Source organism: Chlorocebus sabaeus, chromosome 1, assembly GCF_047675955.1.
Source record: "Chlorocebus sabaeus isolate Y175 chromosome 1, mChlSab1.0.hap1, whole genome shotgun sequence".
Lineage (NCBI taxonomy): Eukaryota > Metazoa > Chordata > Mammalia > Primates > Cercopithecidae > Chlorocebus > Chlorocebus sabaeus.
The window spans coordinates 24397889-24416529 of record NC_132904.1 but is presented as its reverse complement, the minus strand read 5'-3'; the positions used below and the strand labels follow the sequence as shown (position 1 = coordinate 24416529).

The 18641-nt window shown below is 35.0% G+C and overlaps 1 long non-coding RNA gene across 1 annotated transcript in view; it reads right to left on the bottom strand.

Annotated features, from left to right (window-relative positions):
* Positions 1-259: 259 nt before the first annotated feature.
* The window catches only part of LOC140711955 (uncharacterized), a 298011-nt gene continuing 279629 nt past the window's right edge, over positions 260-18641 (bottom strand). Inside the window, exon 3 of the long non-coding RNA XR_012093300.1 lies at positions 260-800. This is a non-coding gene — a long non-coding RNA (uncharacterized lncRNA). The remainder of the gene's footprint in view (positions 801-18641) is intronic.

Sequence of the window (18641 nt, the reverse complement as noted above, 5' to 3'; positions counted from 1 at the left end):
CAAGTTTGGTACCAAATTCGAGCAATAAAGCAAATATAGCCATAAAGAGAGTCACACAATTTTGTTTTGGTTTCCCAGCGCATATTAAAAGTTATATTTAGACTACATAGTAACCTTTTAAGTGTCCAATGACATTATGCATTAAAAAATAACATACAGACCTTGGTAAAAAAATATATATATATAGCTTAAAAATGCTAACAAGCATCTGAATCTCCAGCAATTGAAATCTTTTTGCTGGTGGAGGGTCTTGCCTCAATGTTGATGCCTGCTGACTAATCAGGATGGTGGTGGCTGAAGACTGGGGCAACTGTGGCTGTTTCTCAAAATAGGAAAACAAAGAAGTTTGGCACATCAATTGACTCTCTTTCAGGAAACAATTCTCTGTAGCGTGGGATGTTGTATAATAATACTTTGTCCACAGAACTTCTGTGACTATTGGAGTCACTTCTCTCAAACCTTGCCTATGCTTTGTCAACTAAGTTTATATAATATTCTAAATATTTTGTGGTCAATTCAACAATATTCACAGCATTTTGACCAGGAATATATTCTATCTCAAGAAACCACTTTCTTTGCTTATACATGAAATGTAACTCCTTATTCATTAAAGTTTTGTCATGAGGTTGCAGCAACTCAGCCACCTCTTCAGGCCCCACTTCCAACTCTGGTTCTCCTGCTCTTTCCATCACAACTGCAGTTACTTACTCTACTGAAGTCTTGAAGCCCTTGAAGTCATCCGTGAGAGCTGGAAACAACTTCTTCCAAATTCCCATTGATGTTAATATTTTGGCCTCTTCCTACAAATATTAAACACATGTTTTAAAAGCCATCTAGGATGGTAAATCCTTTCTACAAGGTTTCCAATTTACTTTGCCAAGATCCATCAGAAAAATCATTATGGCAGCTACAGCCTTATGAAAATTATGTCTCAAAATTACTTTTTGATTCATAGGGTGAAGAATGGGTGTTGTTTTAGCAGGCAAAAGAAATTATTAACATCCTTGTACATCTCTGTAAGAGTCTTAGGTGACCAGGTATATTCCTAATGAATGGTGATTTTTTGAAATAAATCTTTTTTTTTTTTTTTCTGATCAGTAGGTCTCAACAGTGGGCTTAAAATATTTAGTAAACCATGCTGTAAGCAGAAGTGCTGTCATCCAGATTTTGTTGTCTCATGTATAGATCACAGGCAGAGTAGATTTAGCACAATTCTTTTGGGCTGTAGTTTCAGACTGGTAAATGAACATTGGCTTCAACTTAAGTCACCAGTTGTGTTAGCCCTTAACGAGACAGTCAGCCTGTCCCTTGAAGCTTTGAAGCCGTGAAGTCAGGTATTAACTTCTCTCCAGTTATTAAAGTCCCAGATGGCATCTTCTTCCAGTAGAAAGCTGTTTTGTCTACATTGAAAATCTGTTGCTTGGCGTAGCCATTTCCAACAGTTGTCTTACCTAGATCATCTGGATAACCTGCCACAGCTTCTGTATCAGCACTTGCTGCTTCACCTTGCATTCCTTTGTTATGAAAGTGACTTCTTTCCTTAAAGTTCATGAACCCACCTCTGCTAGCTTCAATCTATTCTCTTGATGCTTCCTTGCCTTTCTCATCATATAATTAAAGAGAGTGGGTGTTGCTCTGGATTAAGTTTTGGCTTAAGGGAATGTTGTGGCCAGTTTGATCTTCTGTCTAGGCCACTAGAACTTTCTCCATATCAGCAATAAAGCTGTTTTGCTTTCTTATCATTTGTGTGTTCATTGAAGTAGTACTTGTAATTTTCTTCAATAACTTTTTTTTCTATTTACAACTTGACTGTTTGGCACAAGAGGCCCGGCTTTTGGTCTAATTCAGCTTTTGACTTGCCTTCTTCACTAAGCTTAATCATTTCCAGTTTCTGATTTAAGGTGAGAGACATGTGAGTCTTCTTTCATTTGAACACTTAGAGGTCATTGTAGGGTTATTAGCTATCTTAATTTTAATATTGTTGTAATTCAGGGAATAAGGAAGCCCAAGAAGAAGAGATAGAAGAATGGATGATCAGTGGAGCAGATGGAACACACACAACATTTGTCAATTAAGGTTATCATCTTATGGGAGTACAGCTTATGGAGTCCCCAAAACAATTACAATAGTAACATCTAAGATAACTGATCAGAGGTCAGCATAGCAGATTTAATAAAAATGAAAAAGAGTAACTAAAATGTAACACAGGAACACAAAGTGAGCCTGTGCTGTTGGATAAGAAGTGCCAATAGACTTTCCTTATGCAGGGTTACTGCAAACCTTCAATTTGTAAAAATTGCAAAATATTCAAAGAAAAATAAAGCAAAGCATAACAAAATGAACTCTATTATAGCTGATAATGTCTGATGAGTACAGAAAACCTGGTTCTAGACACTGTAGTTCTGTTAATACTGTCTATGCAATCAATCAATCCCATCGATTTATATATTTTATATATATATATACACACACACACACACACACACACACACGTATATATTTGCATAAACTCTCAGTAGATCACTGCTGTTTCTTATTAAGAAGTCAGTGGCCCAGTACCTAGACAGCATTCCACCAACCTGAACTCTATTTCCAATATCTTTACAAAAATGAAGCTTGTATGTGTTGCTTCTGATCATTATCTTCATAAATACTTGGTCAGAAATGTGTCTCCATTTCTCTAGTTGAAGCTATTTGGGTCATCACAGTCCTATCCATACCAATATTTACCAGGTGACCCTATTCTCTATTTGATTAAAATAAACAAACCCTAACAGACATTAGTCTTCCTCTTCTCTGTTGAGTGAAGTGTTCTCACAGCATTAAATAAATGTACTAAGTTAGAAAGATGAGGGCATTTTAATTTCTATGATTGACAGAATCTGTTAAAATTCGCTTTAATTGGTAGTTTTCAAAAATTCCATTAAAAATTGCAAGTAAACACCTGCTATGCAGGAAGAACTACATTCCCTCTTAATCTGAAAAATTTGAAAGTATCTATTTTATTGGGTTCTGGGGCATTTTGGATACTTTTTAGGAAATATTTTGGTTGTCACAATGAATGTTGGGTACATAGGTGTTCAACCTGACACTCAAACTAATGAAGAAAATCTGCTCACCATAATATAAACCTGGAATTGAATTCTGTTTTACATATAAATTAAAATATTTGTGGAAGTTTTAAACATATGTGGACTTTTCCAGGAATGAAATTACGATATAAAGAAAGAGAATATCATATTTTATTTTGTTCAGATCTTCACCAATAGCTGGTCTTCATTTCAGAAAGTTACATGACTAGATGGCCACTTCACTCATTTTTAAGTCCCTATTACCATGGACTTCATTTGCAGTTGTCTCATTCACATCTAGGTGAAGACATCTGAGTACTCTTATGTTTTCTACCGCAGAAGAGTTTATCTATTTACATAACAATATGCAGTTTTAGAAATCGCTTTCCTTTTATTTCTCCTTTTATTACACTTAGATAGCTATATTTATTTCTAATTATTATTGTATGCATGAGGTAAATAGCATGCATTTTATCTTAAGGTAGCAAAGAAGGAAGGTTTACAAAACACTTGTTGTATAAAGGAGGTTTAGGTCTCAAGAATTCCATATCCCTAAAGTCCTCATTGTTTCCTAGTTGTCCTAAGATCTGAAACTTTTTCAAATTTACTCTATTTTCCTAGTCAAAGAACTTACCATCAAATCAACATTGCTTCTAGCTGTAGAGTAAATTATTGCCTAGGTTGAATTAAATGGATTTGGGCACATTTCTGAGCCTAGTCCCTTTCTTCAAATTCCAGTTCTTATAATTGCATTCTTTCTTATTATCCCAAGTCTCTTCCCATGGGTCCAGCTTTGTTTCTGCCATTCCTATGCTCACCTCTCTCCTCATCAGACTTCCAGTACTATGGAGAAATAATTCCTTAAATTATTCAATCTATTTTTTCTGAAAATATTTTGATATTTCTGAATTTGGCATTCTTTATTATTGGACAGACTGAATGTATAATCATACATGCCTAGGACAAAATGGAATACAGCTTTTGTAGATGTGTCAACATCTTTAATCATTTTAGCATCTCCTTTTCACAGTTATAAGTGACCAAATTTGAAAGATAAATGTTAGTGTTGACCTACCTGGTTGACTAAGTGAGGAGTGTAACTTACTGAGGAAGCAAGAGACTTTTTGAAATGAGGAATCCGACTATATATTTGATATCTGAGTGCTGAAAGCTTCCAAATTTCCACCTCTCCCTTTTTCCTTCTTGCCCTACATCTGAAAAAGTAAGTAACAAAGCCTGTGAATTCCCTTCTCTGGCACCATCAGGAAGTTTGAACCATGTGAATTTGGTTGGATAGTGTGCTATTCAAAATTCATATCTATTTAGAACCTCAGAATGTGACCTTATTTGGAAATAGTGACTTTGAAGATGTAATCAGCTAAATTAAAATGAGGTCATATAAGATTAGGGTGGGCTTTTAATCCAATATGACTGATGTCTTTCTAAGTAAAGGAGAGGACACACAAGAGCACTCAGGGAAGACAGCCATATGATGATGGAGGCAGAGATTGGAGTGATGAAGGTACTACCCAAGAAATGACCAAGATTGCTGGCAACCACCAGAAGAAACTAGGAGAAAGGCTTGGGATGTAATTTTCTCTCGGAGTCTCTATAATGAACCAATGGCACTGACACTGTGACTGCAGACTTCTAGACTCCAGATTTATGAGATAAAATGTTTCTGTTTTAAGTCACCTGGTTTATGGTAATTTTTACAGCACCCCCCAAAAACTAATATACTATGCAATCGTGCAATACTTTGATGGTGCAAGGGAAAGCTTACCCTAGCCCCATTACCTAACACAATAAAGTCTGAAGCCAGAGACAGCTTCTTTGTTCTCTCAAGCCATTTCTGGAACTGCTCACGAGCCTGCCATGCTATCCCTAGAAAGCCTCACTACGTGAACAATAATTTTTATTATTTCCTCCTAGTGCAGGTATGACTTCATCAGCCCTGAAATCTGAATCAATTTTGGGTTGTAAGTCCATCCCACTTCCACAGGGAAAAACTACACTTCTGGTCTTTCAAGTCAGGATCTGCCACTGAATGGCTGCATAAATTTAGAAAAGCAGGTGGCATTTTGGGATGTCTATTTGCACATCTATAAATGGGTCAACTGGATCATAATTAGGATCATAAATACAGAGATTGAATGTCATCAGTCCCCACTCCAAGGTCCGGGGTCAATATCTTTATTAGATCACTGCACTCTTTCCAATTAAGACTTAAGTGAAATAAACTAGGCACAGAAAGACAAACATCTCATGTTCTTACTTATTTGTGGGATCTAAAATTCAAAACAATTGAACTCATGAATGCAGAGAGTAGAAGCATGGTTACTAGAAGCAGGTGTTGGGGAGAGGTGGAGATGGTTAATGGGTACAACAAAAATATAAAGAATGAATCAGACCTACTATTTGACAGTACAATAGGGTGATTATAGTCAATAATAACTTTATTGTATATTTTTAAATAACTTAATGCAATTGGATTATTTGTAAATCAGAGGATAAATGCTTGAGGGGATGGCTATCCCATTCTTCATGATGTTATTGATGAAGAATGTTCATGCTTATTTCACATTGCATGCCTGTACCAAAACATTCATGCACCCTATAAATATATACACCTACTATATATCCACAAAAACCAAAAAAAAAAAAAAATAAAGAGGATTGAATGGACACTCATTTTCCTTGTCAATTGACTGCTCTAGGAACTTACCCTCAGTAGCTTTTCTATCCCTAGAACATTAGGAAATGTATGAATGCACATCACTAGCGGTGTTTCACTCAACCTCTGGCTATTTTCTTCTAATTTAATAGATTTTTCCCTAAATCCTGTAGATCAATTTTTTTCCTTCCCCTAATGCAGCTTCCTTAGTGTTTATGACCCATTGTCCAAGTTAGTCCCTCTTGGTATGTTTTTGTTTTTGTTCCCTCCAAGCTGCTAAACAGAAATGTACATTTCTCAGGATAGGAAATGTCAACATCCCATGATAATTCAGTAACTCTTTATTTAACTTGGCTTCTTCCACACATTTTCTCGGTGTTGCAGGGTGAAGTACTGGAGAATGCACAGGGACTGTCAAGCTATGTTATTCAATTCTTTAGACAGTGCGCTTTGTTGGTGGTTATTATTCCTTGCAGGTGTTTTACATTTTATTCAAAACTGTACTGTTGAGTGTGTTAGCCAACAAATGCAAAAGTTTGTTACATATGTAGCATCTTCAGATGTGAAAAATTGAAGTTTAAAAGAAAAAACTACCTGGAAAAAAAAAAAAAAAAAAAAGAATGAGCCAAGCTGAGAGCTGAGCTGATTCTGTTTAGCAGTGTGGTCTTCATGGTTGAGCTGCAGATAAAGTCTTCTAACCCTGCAATCTGCTTCTGCATTAGAAGATAATGAGAGGTGTTTTTCTATGTGACCTCTCCTATGCTTTCCATCCCATTATATGTTTAAGTAAAAATACGAAATTGACTAGCTATGAGAGACTAGAATAAATAAAAAATCAGAACCTGGTATATGAACAAAAACAAGAGAACAAGGAGTCTTGTGCTCTCTTATGCTTTCTTTCTGCTTAACAGCCTTAAACAAATCACTAAACCTCCCTGAGGCATAAATTTCTCTTCTGCAACTGGAAGGAGGTAGACCAGAAAGCATTCGAAGACCCCAGATAGCTCCCTGAATTTCTTTGATTCAGTTGGTATTATATTGGGATCATTGAGAAAGAATATATAATAAAAATAAACCTTCCATTCAAAACTGACCTTTATTGTGGAATATGAAATAATATGTTAGAGCTACAAATAAAATGATGAAGTGTGAATAATTTTTGTTGCTTACTCTAGACTAAAAGGAATTCAGTATCACAGCAGCCCCATTCAAGCTGCTACTTATGTGTGAGGTTAAAAATGTGTATTTAAAAGACAATGATATTGCCATTTTCTATTATGCACTGATCATTTAGCAAGCACCTTTGCAGTCACTAATGTTTGCATGTAAGAATCCTAACGCTGAGTAACTTTTTTCATTAGTAGGGAAAGTACAATAATATCTGCGACTTTGCACTGTAAACGTATGAGGATATGGAGCAATAATATTTATCCTCAATTCACAGCTGTCTTTCAGAGAATCCAGTGTCTAGAAGGAAACTTCTTTCACTTCCTGTGCTCTACAGGCCTACAGGCTTGTTTTTTTTTCTGATGAGGGGAGTAACGGCTGGAGAGTGCATATACCACCAAATTTAATCAAGTAAACTGAGGCTATAATTCTCACATCTTTCTTTTTTATCTCTTCTTTCAGCTATCCTTTTCATCTCTCTATTATAAATCAAAATATCCTCTTAGACAGTCTGCTGTTTTCCTTGTTTTCTTCATCCGTACAGGAAATCAGTGCACCAAGAGTGAGCTTCTTAATACACACATCTGATCATTTATTCTATTTAAATCCCTTTAATGATTCTTTTTTTTTTTTTTCCAGAAAATATTGGGAACATTTTTAGGACCTCAAGTCTACTTGTTTCTGGCCCTTGTCTACATCTCTAACTTAACTTTACCATTCACCAGTTCCCTTCTACCAGCAATACCAACTATTTCTGGTTGCCTAGACACACCACACACCTTTATACCCCATGAATTGGCATCTGCTGTTTATTCAGTGTTCACCTAAAATCTTTCTCTCCATTGCCCACCCTTCATCAGTTAAAACCCTATACTGTTATAAAAATCTGTTTAGAATTATAAAGGCAAGTTGCTTTTTTTGCCTAACTATGTCTGTATCATGAGATGCTTTTAGCAATGTTTGTTTCACAGGTGAGGCAATGATGACTTTATCTGTTTACATGTTATATACTAAATTTCAAGATGCAGGAGGGATGGAACCTTGTCTAACTCTTTTTTACTATCCTCAGCCCTTTGCTCAGTGTCTAGTACATAGTATGTGTTCAATTAAAGTAATTGACTGGATATAAAATAAGAATAACATTTATTTGGTACTTAATATCTGCCAGGTATTGTTGTTTTATCTCAGAGATTCTGATGTATTTACTCACTTAATCAATATAACAACTTTGTGATATAGGTACTCCATTTACTTCTATTATTCTCATAATGATCCAGAAAAACAGAAGTTAAAGACTTTGCCCCAGGCCACACAACTGGGATGGAGAGCTGGGATTTGAATCCAGGCAGTCACATTCAAGAATCTAAGCTCTTAGAGACCATGAGACTAAGGGTGTGTAGATGACTTTATCCAAGTCCATTCCAGTTTTTAATGACAAAGTAACTAAAACCAATCTCTCAGGATTTCCAAACCAGTGGTCTACTTTGCCATAATCGAAATGTCAACATCTTTGTCACACATTAAACAAATTTCTTATGATTTCAAGCATTTTTATATGCATACTTTGGATTGTATTTTTATATTTTTCAAATCCAAATTTATACTGTAAAATCACCTAATATTGAAAAGCTTTACCTGACAATGGCTGTATGTAAGCAAATAAAACAAAATTAATAATTTTAATGACCGTGGATGTGAACTTAAAGCATAGGAATGAATTTTCATACCAAGGATTCTACAGGGAATCACAAGATCTGACATAAAACCAGTTCCCATGAATCTAGGCTTTTGTCTTCTGCCTCAAAATACCCTGCATATCTAGAACAATTCGATTTTGTCCCTTGGCTATGAAAGAAGACCGACTGAGAAAGATGAGTGTGAGAGTCAGGCCACATTCTACCTTTGTGTTTCTGGGAAGTTTCTGAGCTTAGAGGAGATGTTTTATTCTACCCAGTGTAATGCACATTTCAGTTTCTAAAACCATACTTTAGAAGACAATCTTAATGAATTAACTTAATATTATATTGTTTAAACTTTTTGCTAAAGAAGGAAGCAGTACAGAGTGGAAAAGAGCATTGAGTTTGAGCCTCAGCTCCACTGTTTTCTAAATATGAGACTTTGAATATTTTCCTATTTGTAAAATGGGATAAACATACTTTCTATATCATAGAACACTTGGAATGAGGTTAATGTAGTATATAGCTGGTAAAATCTTAACAGTGTCTATTTTTAGCAATTATTTTAATCATCAGGTAACAATAATAATAAATTTTCTTTGGGAAGATCTACCCATTAAACTAACATTAAAATGTATGTACACATACATGATTTATTATTATTTTTATTCAAATTCCAAAAATAATGGGAAGATTTTAAGTTCACTGGAAAGACGTTTACTTATACATTTATTTTGTGGCATCATATGACTACAGGAGCTCTATGTTGTATGTTAGAATTTACCAAGATTTGCCAGGGTCTTGTTAGCTAGCTAACAAGAGTCAAATCTCTGTTTTTTTTCATTTGTAAAATGAGTTGGAAAAAATGATCACTAAGTCATTTTCAGCTGAAAGAATATCTTGATATGTTCATCTTTAAGCTGCAATATATTTAACCTCAAAAAACTTAAAAAAAATACTGAAATTTTATTAAAAAGAGTTATAGGAGAAAACAGTTTAGGAAATATTGAGGTATATAATTATCTGCTGCTATTTTAAGTTCTAAAGATTGTCTTGATGCCATTCTAGCAACAGGGGAATCTCTTTGACCTAATTTTATTTGCTTACTTATCCAGATATGAAAATATTTTTTTGGTTCATACTCATTTTCTTGACAGCAATTAAGATTACAGTATAAGTTTGGAAGGCCTAAAGTAACTAGTAGGATCTAGAAAGTAATATTACATTAGAGTTCACAAGCTTTATTCACAGTAATTCCAAGCATAAAGGATTTATTTCTGACTAGCACAATTAATTTCTTCTGCTAATTGAATGCTATATATGCACAAAACTTACTAAGGTGCCAACTTGTTCCAACAATGTCCTGGCTGCTGGATGACACGCTGAGCATGAATAACATACAAATGTTATCTCTTGACAGTAGCTCACTTCTTCCCTGGAAATACTGCACAGGGAAAACATGAGAATGCATTTCCTTAAGAGATTCTGTTTTCCAACAATAGCTTTGGAATTTGGTCCTTATCTCAACAGAATGAGTTAAAATAATTTATTATAAACCCTCTACATTATAAAAACTCACAAATTAAAACAATGCTTCAAAATAGTAAACAATTTCATGAAATCAAAAATTCATTTTTGTTTTCAAAAATCTGCCTGTGTGTGCATGTGTGTGTATAGAGAACTTCTGGTAGACAAGACATTTTGTTTTTCTGCATTTCAGTATGTCAAAAACCACTTGCATATTCACATGTAAGCTCATTCATTGAAAAATAGAGAGTACCTGGGAAAGAGTTGGCCTATTCTGTTTGGTGTGTTCCACCCTTGAGCAAAAAGTTAGAAGCACATTCTATGATCATGGACATTTCAATATCCTATCCTGCAATCATTATAAGATATGTTTTTTTGACCTTAGATTAATTTAGTGATGTAGAAAATTATAAAACTTCGTTAAGAAGTTGCTTCCATGCATATGCTTAAACTAGTCTTTAGTTCATTTTGCCCCCATTACTATTTCCACCTGAATTAAAAATCAGATGAGGAATAAGGTGATTTTCTGTAGCAGCCTGTGGTCAAAGGAAAATTCCCAGATGTGGCAATGATCACTATTCTCAGAATCCTGTCCCAGTAAATTACTCTAGTAATGTTAGAATTCATTGATAGATACCAAGTCAATCTTAATGTGTCCCAAATGGTTTTTCATTTGAAAGTTTCTGAGTCTCCCGCATGGCTCTCTGAAGATGAGCCAACCTGATTCACAAAAACCAAGCTCTTCCAAAAAGTGAGGCTGATTGCTTTTGTCAGTCCGAAAGATGCACAACTAGTGGCACATACACTTGGCTGGTAGTCTTACAACAAGTTATGTAAGTCTTTGGAATCTTCTAGGGTATAGTACAACCTGTGTTACTTTACAATTATAGCATAATAGAAAAAAACACTGAATTGAAGACCTAAGATCTAATTGGGCCTTAATATCAGTAAACCATAAGTCTGGATAAATGACTATCACATTTGAATTTAGATTTTAACTTCAAGTCTAGTGTTTTCCTATTTTAAAATAAGACCTTTAAGGTCATTTATTACTAGCAAAATCAACAAGTTTATGAGGCCATAGTAAATTCAAAGGAATAAACAGTAATGATCATAGTAAGTGTAATAGAAATAATGTTTAATCAGCATTCATCAGAGTTCAAATATTACAATAAGAAACTAAGATCATATAATATTCAGAATAATACTGTAGTATTAATATTATTGCCTTCTTTTGCAGATATGACAAAGAAACATTTTAAGTAAGGTACTCAAAGTCACATGGCTAATAATTGCCATAGCTAAGATTTTAACCAACATATGTTGATCTATACAGTCCATGTTCTTAATCACTATGTTATACTCAATTCTAATTAAAGTAACTATTGTGAAACTTTGCTATAATATTGTATTAGTCTGCTCTCATGCTGCTGTAAGAAGTACCCAAGACTGGGTAATTTACAAAGAAAAAGATGTTTAATGAACTCACAGTTCCACATGGCTAGGGAGGCCTCACTATCATGACGGAAGGCGAAAGAGGAGCAAAGGCACGTTTTACATGGAGACAGGCAAGAGAGTGTGTGCAGGGGAACTCCCCTTTTAAAACCATTGACTCTCGTGAGACTTATTCACTGTCAGGAGAACAGCGTGGGGAAAACCTGCTCCCATGATTCACTTATCTCCCAAAGGGTCTCTCCTAGGACACATGGGGATCATGGTAGTGACAATTCAAGATGAAATTTGGGTGGGGACACAGCCTAACCATATCAAGTATATTCTTTCAAAGTATTCTATAACATTTTGAGCCACTGAATACCATCAAACGTACTGTTATAAAATTTCTTATTTTTTCCCAAATGTCGTTGTCCATTATATTCCAGAAAGGTAAAGTCACTGAGCAAAAATTTTTTTCTTTATTTACCCTCAAAAATTATCAAAAATAGGATTGCTGTCATCACTTCCACTATAACAAACCTTTCCCAAACTCCTCTTCTTTCTTATGCAGATTACTTCAATATTCTGCTGAATGATCTTTCTTAGGAGACCTTCTTCCTCTTCCTCTCACCAAATCTAATCTCAAAAAAAGCAGCCAACATGATACTATTAAATGATAGGTTGAATTGTGTCTGTCCTCTGCTCAAAATTTCCCAATGCCTTTATTTTTCACTCAGAATAAAAGTGACAAGTCCTTGTCAATAGAGTACAAGGCCCAACATGGTCTCCTTACCTCTCTACCCTTTGCTACCCCCATATTTTCTCTGAACTCATCTTCTGATGCAACCGTCTTTGCTCATTGTGCTTCAAACACAGTAGTCCCCTTCTCTCCCTCGAAATTGTTCTTTCCTCTGCTGGAATACTCATTTCCCAAACATCTTGATTATTTGTTCCCTTACATTTCTCTTTCTTTATTCAAATACCATTTTCTCAGGGATAATTTTCCTAGCCATACTAGCTAAAATTCAACCCCAAGACCCTTATTGCCCTTTTTCCTGCTTTTTTTTTAAAAAAGCTCTTATTGGTAGCAAAATGCTATGTGTTTCATTGATTTGTCAAATATATTGCTGTCTCCACTTATTCAAAAGTTCCATGAGAATTTTTTTTGACCAGTATGTTCCTAGTACCTATAAATGTGCTTCACATAGCACAGACTTTCAATAAACATTTACAAATGAATGGATGAACAAATGTCTCCTCTTTTGCCAAGCACTATGCAATCTCCTTATGTTGTTTTCCACTGTCTGCACTAGGCACCCAGCATTGTGTGAGAAGGAAGCGCCAAGACTTGTACATCATTAACATCTGGGTCCTAAAACCTTTGTTCAGTTCTTATTGAGCTCCACAAATAGTCCTACTATCCATTATCCAGATCTATATGCATCAATTCTCTTAGTTTCTACTTTAGTTATTTACAGAAGTGATTCTGTTCAAATGACTGCAATTTTGGATCACTTTCCATCTAAGTCTCCTCAGATAAATATTCCTTGTACCCTGACCCAGCACAGTGGCTCTCCATCTCAGTGCCACATCAGCATGGTAACACATTCCCTCAATTTGCAAATGATAATCCGAATATCTTCTCCTCTTTACGTAACAACAATGATTTTTTCTACTTTCTCTGCTTTCATTTAAGACTCCTAGCTTTGCTACCACTTAAAGTTCTTATTCTTAATCATTTATTCCCACGTCCATATAATTCAGGATTCCCTTTTTTAAAAGCTATCAACTATACTGTTTTTGTTTTTGTTTGTTTGGTTGGTTGGTTGTTTGGTGGGGTGGGTCATGCACTTGGATGGGTCTGCAAACTGATAAGCAAATGTAGACATTTTCATCTAGGGTTACAATTTAGACTAAGGGAAATTATTAAGATAACACAACAACATGACTATCCACAAATATTTCCCTTCAAAAGCAAACTGTGTTTCCCATTAGAGAGAGAGAGAGAATAAAAGTCAGTCATCATTAATTAAAAGAGGCAGAGGAAATAGCGAATGTTGAAACATAGATTATGATTTTCAGAGTTGGAAAGTATGGGAATCTACAGTTGAATGTCTTTAGTATGCATTTATCAAGCATTGTACAAATGAGAGTCTGACTTTGGAAGAAAGTGAGCCTTTAAGTATGTCTTATTCTTGTAAAATACAATTTTTAAGGGACTTTGTATTTAGGGAATAAAATTCTGACTAAGATGCTCAGAGGAAAAAATACTTCGTGAGCTACATTTGCCTGGACAAGTAGCTGCACTCTGATACTAATGTCTTCTTCCAGATGGCACATAGAGAAGAGTTTGCACCTTTAATGTATATGATTGATTAGAGACAGCCTGTGATTGCATCCCTGAGGATAACAGATAGACAACAGAATACAATTACTTATCTTCCTCTACTCTTCCATTTGAGCACTTAGATGCTGAGAAACTCAAGCGTGAAGAAACATTTCTCTAAATTTTAACTTCTTTCCAGATTTTAATGTCCATCAAGTGTTACTCCTTCTATAGAAAGGCTCCAGCTCTATTTCATGTCAGATAAACAGCATTGGTGAAAGAGTCACATAATATTGTAATGATGTCCTATGTTGGTTTTTTGGAGCAATTTGGCCCCCCACTGAATTGTAATTTCCTTACATTGGGGTTTCAAGATTATCTAAGTTGATTTGAGCATCAAGTCTGCTAAGGGACATGTCACTTGAAAGGATATAGCTGTCTAGAAAAGGTAAGATTTTAAAATGGAAATAGTTATTTTCTATGAAGGACTAATTTTATTATAACCACATAAAAAGTACTATGTGATATTAAAAAGATCATAGGATATAGAGTCCAATGATCAGAGATTAAAACCTAATTCATCATCTTTTAGAGTATGAGACCCAGGGCAAAACAGCTTAATCATAGCATTTTTTTTCTAATATGCAATACTCTCTCAGAGATACTGCTAGTCAATGTGTGTGAATGTGCTTTGTAAATTATCAAGAGTTGAGGTCACATTTAGGCAACACATTTAAGATCTAACACCACGAAGAAAACAACAGGAAATGGACTTGACAATTTCAGAAGTGTTTGCAATGTCAATGTGCTTCTATTGCCACTTTCCAGATTTTTAATAACGAAAATAAATCTAGTTCTTATAAACAGTTGAAAAATCCTTGGAAGAATTTGATATGTTTTCATCTAGTCTGATAGAATTGGAGCATTTAAGTCTTCAATTAGTACATTGATTGATTTTCTTATATAATTATGCTTAATATGAAGGAGAAAGCCATGTATTTTCTCAGTTGTGGATGTAAGATTATATTTTGATTTTACTCATTAACTAAACAAACGTTTGCCTCTTGGGGTAAAAACAAACAAACAAACAAAAAAACAAAAATTGAAGTTTCATCTTAAACATTTGACTAATTCACAATATATTACTTATCAAGTTGCCATTAGAACATGTTTGTTATTTTGTATGAAGTGTATAAGATAAAAATATAAAAATTGGCTCTTATAAGATAGTATAAAATCAGTTTTAAGGCTGTTGATACTAATATTCGATTTGTTGAAATGTTGTTATTGGCAATCAACCACACACCCTATTAAAAATAAATTGTTTTTGGTAGCTATTCCCCTTTCTTGCTAACATTATTTTAAAAGGCTTACTGGGCTATTTTGTAATCATCAACCATTTGTTTACAGAGCAAGATTCTCATGCCCTTGAAAAAATGTATTATAATTGTCCAACTGGATTTTTTCTAAAATGTGGCTTTCTCAAATCTAGATATATCTCACCCTTACTCTACCTAATTTTAAGTCTTTGTTTCCCAAACTAAAGCATGTTTCTACATGTTGAAGTAAATTTCATAAACGGAATGCTAATCACACTAGGACATGTGCTTCAGAAAATGTACTTTCTGCTGACAAGAATGGATTCACTCTAAGTCATGCACAGTTACTTAAGTCTCTCACCTGTATCACCATAGTTTTGATTAAGAACACTGAGTGTGGGCACTTGATAGAATGTAGATTTCCCATCCACATGCAAAATGAAATGGTATTGACCTTGCTGATTTCTTCTCTGTCATTTCATATCATCCACTGCTCACAGCATTTTAAATGATAGATGTTAATATTATGACATCATTTGCCTGTAAGTCTATTTTATACAAAAATATATATCTTTCTACATAGACAAAGAATCTATATTTAAAATATACATGGACATACAGATAGATACAGATATAGAGCATATTTTAAATGTGGTTAATATATTTGATGATAATATTTCAGATACCAAATTATGTTTTCTCTAAAATGTTTTCTCAATACTAAAATCTCTAATATCATAAATAATCTCTAAATCTCTAATAAATAATCTCTAAAATAAATAAACTCTAATATCATAAATAAAATAATTATTTTGAAGCAAGGCTTTATTGTATGTTTTTAACCTCAGTTGTAGACTTTGTGAATTTTCCAATGAGTTCTTATTGTGAATGTTCCTATACATGAACAAAACTGAAACTGTCTTTGAGAAAAGTCTCGAGAACATTATTCAAAACAGGACAAGTACAAGAATCACAGTGGGAAAAAGTATGACAATACACAAAGACCAGATATAGTGTAAAGATGCAAAACTTTAATATAGTCCCTCACTTTTATTACTTGCTTTCTTCTTCTTCTTCTTTTTTTTTTTTTTTTTTTTTTTGGTCAGGCTACCACTACTACCACTTTGGCCACTAGCCAATGAGCATACTATGCAGCACATTTTGAGTTACTTTACACAATAGGAAAAATGCCATAGAAAACATGTTCTCTCATTATCACTATTTGGTAATTCATAATACTGAGTCTCAGAAAGGTTAAATAAATTATCTAAGTTTACACAACTCAAAAGTGGTTAAGCTGGAATTCTGACTGCAGAGATGCTGCATAATAACATCTCAGTATCATTCAATTGTCAGCAGATCCTTTAACTACGAGTCTCACCAAAACACAACCAAGTTCAGTACTTTGGTTGCTTGCTTTCCAAAATTTAAAGTGAATTCTGGCTATAATGACCAAGGCATTAGTAATCTTAACGTGCCCAACCCCTCCCCACAGATTTCACTTTGTAAGACAGAGAGAGTTTTAGGATATGAAATGTACTTTATATGTTCATAGCCCTCTCGTGAATATACTCATTGTCTCTGGGGCACAGTTTCTGTGCATCTTAAACAGAGAAATGTAAAAGAAATTTTATTTCTGTGAGTAATTTTTCAGTGTGAAATAATGATATAAAAAAATTAAAGTTAGCCCTTTTAAAAGGAGAGAAAGAAACTTACTGCTTCCTTTAGAGAATAGTGAGAGAGTTTTCTGAGTTTCCTAATCCAGCTCCTGAATGTCTGATGTGCACTTCCACTGTAGAGAGAAAACCGCTTTTGGCTTTCACCCTTAGAAATGAGCTGGAATCTCTTCTGCCTATCTGATGCTCTTTTCTGGACTCTTATCACAGTTAAAAATGGGGATGAAGCTGATTGGGTTTTTTATGTGTGCTGAGTGTTGGCTGATGCCCACAAAAGTTAAATCACACTGGAGATGTGTCTGGCATGGCAAGCACATTCTCTTAAGATGCCAGGGAGATGGAGGATAGGGTGAGGGTGATGCCCCAGTAATTGCCAGATATGTTTGGGGCCAGAGTCACTTTGAACTGATGAAGATGTCACACTGACAGTCTCAATATGTGACAGCTCAATATTGTAACAGACATATGGCTGCAAAATAGGAAAGGCAATTGCTTTAACCTGGGAACTCTGACTTTGTTGCTGTTTCCCCTAATACTTCATCCAATTATTTGTATGTGGGAGGCTTCAGAAAGTTTGTGGACCATTTTTCTTCATTTCTTTTCACTCCATCCTGACACATGATAGGTTGCCTGAGTATTATGTTAAGACTATACTAACATAGCATTGACAAAGTTGAATTAGAAAAAAATGTTGCTTGGAATAGCACTCTGGAAATATTATCTGAGATCCAAAGTAGTTTAATTAGTATATAAGCATTTGGCCATATTTGTCTTCTATTGTTTACAAGTCATGCATGTAAGGCATATTTGTCCCACTATATTTATTTGAGTTTTAGCAGCTCTGTAATGGTCTTATTGGCAGATATTATTACAATTGATAGTACAATTATTATAATTCATAACTAGTACTTAAAACTGTCAATGAAGCATCCTTACCTTATATCATTTCTTTAATATTATGACATTCACTTGAAGCAGATATTATTAACACCATTTTAGGCCGGGCGCGGTGGCTCAAGCCTGTAATCCCAGCACTTTGGGAGGCCGAGACGGGCGGATCACGAGGTCAGATCAAGACCATCCTGGCTAACATGGTGAAACCCCATCTCTACTAAAAAATACAAAAAAAAAAAAAAAAAAAAAAAAAAAAAACTAGCCGGGCGAGGTGGCGGGCGCCTGTAGTCCCAGCTATTCGGGAGGCTGAGGCAGGAGAATGGCGTGAACCCGGGAGGCGGAGCTTGCAGTGAGCCGAGATCGTGCCACTGCACTCCAGCCTGGGCGACAGAGCGAGACTCCGGCTCAAAAAAAAAAAAAAAAAAAAATCTCCACCATTTTATCAAAGGGAAAACTGCAGTTCAGAGAGGCTACGTGACTTGGCCAAGGTTATGTGTTTAGTAGGTAGCAGCGCTAGATCTATACTTCAGAACTACTGATTGGAATTACTTTCCTGTTCCTATCACCTTATGGCCCTCAAAAATACGTGTTAATTGGATTGTGTTCAACAAAAATACAGCTGTGGATTGAAGGCTGAATTCAAAATTAGGTATTTGTTTTGAAAAAGCTGGCCCAGACTCAAAAATAAATATTTTGTGTGATCTTTGGGACTGGAGACATATCCTTGAATTGACCTAAAGAACACCTCAAAAAGCTTACACGCAGAAAGATTCAGAGAACAGGATGGTAATTCCGGGAACTCGATCAAAGCTTCTGAAAAGTTGCTGGGCTCAAGAAGGAAGTAGATTGATGATGTGGTTCCCTGACACCGTCCATG